Below are 4,800 nucleotides of genomic sequence, written 5' to 3' on the forward strand. Positions count from 1 at the left end.
TGCATAAACTCATCGTAGAGTGTAAGTTGCTTGGACTTTCCAAAAATATAGCTGCACACGTGTCGAATCCTTAAAAAAAGAACTACCTAATAGACGGATGAAAACACATACATAAGTGTTTCTGTTTAAAGAATATCGTTTAGACTCTTTCGACAAATCATTTTAAAGTGTGTTCGTTGATTTGGGATTAAAAAATGTCAGATCCTTCAACAATGCACTACCTAATAGACGAATGAAAACACATGCACAAGTTTTTTTTTTAATTTAAAGAACACCGTTTGGACTCTTTCGACAAATCATTTTAAAGCGTGTTCGTTGATTTGCATTTAAGAAAATCTCTAATTACCAAAATGTGTGTGGCAACTTAATTTGCAACGTAAATTTTTTCCACATGACAGTTGACTTATTAATTTCTATGTCGATTATACTTATGGATAGTTCAGGTAAGAAAAGCAAACGCCCAATAGTTAAAGTAAAAAACTTGTAAGAAGATGATGCTTTAATTGGGTGTGATTTTTAAAAAAGTTTTGTCAATTAAATCCTCTAATTATCCATATGGAGTGCCACTTGGCACCATTTTAAAAACACACAAAAAAAGAGTGTACTACATGCACTATCAAATACAGTCGAGATTTGTCGGGTATTTCATTCAAATTTTTCTTCACATTAACAAACAATTTCATTCAAATCCCTTTATTATTCAGCTAAAATTAAAAACCACCTGTTATGAACTAATTGTTCCATATTGGAAAAATAAAAAAATACTAAGAAGATTATAAGCCAAATAAGTTCTCCCACCTATTAGACTAGTCTTTTGGGTTGGACATAACCGTTTGATTTATATTTTTTCTTTTCTCTTTTTAATTTTACTTTAATTTTTATTTTTTCTTTTCTTTTTTATTTTTAATTTCTCAACCCTTACTTTTTTCCTTTTTCCTCTCAACTTCTTTTATTTCTTTTTTATTTTATATTATTTTTATTTTTTATTTTTCTTTCCTCTCAAGAGAATTTTCTCCAATACACTGAGCTCGAACCCGAGACAGCACCTGATTGCCCTTTTTTTTTTGTTTCCCATCTGATTTTCGATATTCATATTGGAGCCCCGACTAATCCAGATCTCGCACTGCAAGGCCCATTCTGAGGGTAACGCTCCCAACTGAATTTTCTCCATACCCGAGGCTCAAACCCGAGAACTCTAAGAATGCATGTTGGCACCTAATTGCCCCTTTAATGACTTGAAGAGTAAAGCATTAAGTGTAAATCTTACTACCCAACTAGAGCAATTGGTCACTACAATCATTTTCAAAACTTTAGTTTTTTTCTTCTTGTCTTCAACAATGATCAAGCAAGTTGTTGTGTCCACATTTCTAGTACTTTTAGCCTTTGTTTTCCAAACTATCCATCCCCCTCCATCCAAAATTTGTAGATTTTCAAGTGGTCTACCCCTCACTTCATCAAACTTAAAGATGGAAGAAATTTGGTGTACAAAGAGTATGGTGTGCCCAAAAAATTGGCCAACTATAGAGTTGTGTACATACATAGCTTTGGTGCAAGCAAATTTGAGGCTGCACTTATAACTTCGGTACGCGTAATTTACTCTTATCTAAGTCTCTTCGTTTCATTTTATATGACTCCTTTTGGCTACTGGTTCGAAAGTTTAAGAAATGACGCATACTAAATGTACCTTTAGAACTCGCGGTCTTAAATATATCATGATATTTCTATGGTTGTAAGATCATGTCAATTTTACTTATGAAAAAAAATAGATGAGCATCTAGTACCCTTCGAACTATGGCCAAAGTTGCTACGACACACTCCAATTCCTCTAACCTATTACCCCTCTGAGCTCAATTTCAGCATATTTTTGTCACTTTTTTGTGTTGATGTGGCACCTTTATTACATAAAAGGGGAGCCACGTCAACTAAAAAGGTTGACAAAAGGTTCCCCGTTAGAATTTAGTTGAGACGGTAATAGGGCCCCCGTGAAGTTTGAGTGTGTTCTAGCAAGTTTGGCCATAGTTCGGAGGGTACTGGATGCGTTACTCAAAATCTGTACTGAAAGAAGTTGTTGTTTTGTCACAGAAAGCAGTTGAAGAACTGGGGGTGTATTTGGTGTCCTTTGATAGACCAGGTTATGGTAAAAGTGACCCACATCCAAAGAGAAGTTTTAGAACTTTAGCTCTTGATGTAGAAGAACTTGCTGATCAATTGGAACTTGGAGCTAAATTCTATGTTATGGGGTACTCTTTGGGTGGTCAACTTGTTTGGGGTTGTCTTAAGTACATACCTCAACGGTAAGATCAAAGTTTACTGCTATTGTTCAATGATTGTTTCTTATGTTCTTCACTATTTATAATGGAAAAGATCCTCGGAGCAACGGTAAAGCTGTTTCCGTGTGACATATAGGTAAATAACAGGTTCGATTTTTGACTAGTTGGAGTTGCATAAGGGGAAAAAATGAGATTTTTTCTTAACCATCGAATAATATTAGACCAAACGTTTAACGAAGATCTAGTAAGTTGCTCGATTTCAGATAGTACGAAGAACAAATATGATCCTTTTCCGTTTTTATTTGTTGGTAGCTTAGCAGGAGCTGCATTATTGGCACCAGTAATCAACTTCTGGTGGCCTGAATTTCCAGCAAACTTGACTAAACAAGCGTTCGATGAGCAATTACTTAGAGATCGATGGGCTTATCGCGTTATACACCATGTCCCGTGGCTTGTATATTGGTGGAATACTCAACATTGGTTTCCTGGATTTAGTGTTGTAACTGGTGAATTCAGATTGTCTCAACAAGATATACAAATTTCCTCTTCACTTAATGAGATGCAACTTCAAGAGGTGCATATATTCATACCTATTACTCTTTTTGTTACGAGTAAAGTGCCTGAACTATGTTCAGATTTACTACGACAACTTCATGGGGGTCCTATTACCTCCTTGAACTAAATTTTAGCGTATTTTTGTCTACCTTTTAAGCTGGCGTGACACCTTTTGTAGACCTTTTTTAACCTACGTGGCACCTTTGATGTGAGCCCATTTTATATAACAAAAGGTGTCACATCAGCACAAAAGGCCAGGGTGACAAAAATATGCTAAAATTTAGTTCAGGGGTAATAGGACCTCTGTGAAGTTAGGTGTGTCGTAGCCACTTTGGCTATAATTCGAGGGGTACTAGATTCTTAACAATACCCCCTCGAACTATGGCCAAATTTGCTACGACACACTCTAACTTCACAGGGGTCCTATTACTCCCTTGAACTCAATTTCAGTGTAGTTTTGTTACCCTTTTATGCTGACGTGACACCTTTATTACATAAAAATGGGGTCCACGTCAAAGGTGTCGCATCAGCTAAAAAGGTGTCACGTCAGCCAAAAAGGTGGACAAAAATATGTTAAAATTTAGTTCGGGGGTAATAGGGCCCCCATGAAGTTGGAGTGTGCCGTAGCAAATTTGGTCATAGTTCAGAAGGGTACTAGATGCTTAACTTTGATGAATAGTTCTATACCTTTTGAACCAGTGGTTTCTATGCAAAGCCGGCATCATAGTTTTTAGAGTGAACGGTCAAAAACACACCTTAACTATGCGGATCTTTTGAGTTTCGTATCTAATGTATCATGTGTGCGAGTTTCCTTTCTGAACTGCCATCATTGTTCACTTTTCCTACTTGAACGATGGCCATTGTTCATATTTAATTGTCGTTTTCATTTGTTCATAACAATTTTGTAAATGCAGGCATATGTTATACAACAAGGGGAGTTTGAGTCACTCCATAGAGACTTAATTATTGGTTTGGGTAAAGTCGAATTCGATCCTATGGATTTGAAGAATCCATTCCCTAACAATGAAGGCTCAGTACATATATGGCATGGTGTTGAAGATGGCATTGTGTCTGTTGAACTACAACGATTCATCGCGCGAAATCTTCCATGGATACATTATCATGAGCTACAAGATGCTGGACATATATTTCCTTATGGTGATGATAGTGTTAAAGATGCTCTATGGAAGTCCCTTTTATTGGGTGTTTCAAAGCCTTAGCTTTCAATTTGGATGTTCCTGTGGTTCGATCCTTCCCCAGACCCCGCGTATAGCAAGAACTTTACTGCATCGAGTTGCCGTCAAAAAGATTAAAATAGATTATGAGAGGGTGTAACATTGCCTAAATGTTCTTGTTTAGCATGAGAAAGTGAAGTTATCTCATGTGTTGTTCAATTTGAATAAAGATGAAAGAGTTTTCTTTTTTTGGGGTTTTCCACCCGGTGTTCGGTATCCACACTGGAGCCCCGACTAATTTAAATCGCGTACTGCAAGGCTCATTCTAGGGGTGGCGCTCCCAACAAGATTTTCTTCATACTCAGAGCTCGAACCCGAGACCTTTGGTTAAGGGTGGAGTAATTCCACCACTACACCACAACCCATTGTCGATTAAAGAGTTTAAGTACAATATACTGTCAGTATAAATAATTTTTATATTATCGAGTCATTTTCATTTGTTATAGATGGACGGAGGGAGTACCTTTTTGGCTGGAAAAATTTACTGTGTTTCAAAGCCTTAGCTTTCAATTTGGATGTTTAAAGTCGAAAAAGACTAATACAATAAACTCTGTGGTTCGATCCTTCTCCAGACCCTGTATATAGCGAGAGCTTTACTGCATCGAGCTGCCGTCATAAAGACTAAAAATAGACTATGAAGGGGGTGTAACATTGCCTAAATGTTCTTGTTTAGCATGAGACAGTATAGTTATCTTATGTGTTGTTCAGTTTGAATAAAGATAAAAGAGTTTTAAGTAATA

The 4,800-nt window shown here is 36.6% G+C and overlaps 1 pseudogene; it reads left to right on the forward strand.

Annotated features, from left to right (window-relative positions):
* The first annotated feature begins 1,092 nt into the window (after nt 1–1,092).
* Nucleotides 1,093–4,248, forward strand: LOC124885445 (annotated as a pseudogene).
* The last annotated feature ends 552 nt before the right edge of the window (nt 4,249–4,800 follow it).

Source organism: Capsicum annuum, unplaced genomic scaffold (assembly GCF_002878395.1).
Source record: "Capsicum annuum cultivar UCD-10X-F1 unplaced genomic scaffold, UCD10Xv1.1 ctg73801, whole genome shotgun sequence".
NCBI lineage: Eukaryota > Viridiplantae > Streptophyta > Magnoliopsida > Solanales > Solanaceae > Capsicum > Capsicum annuum.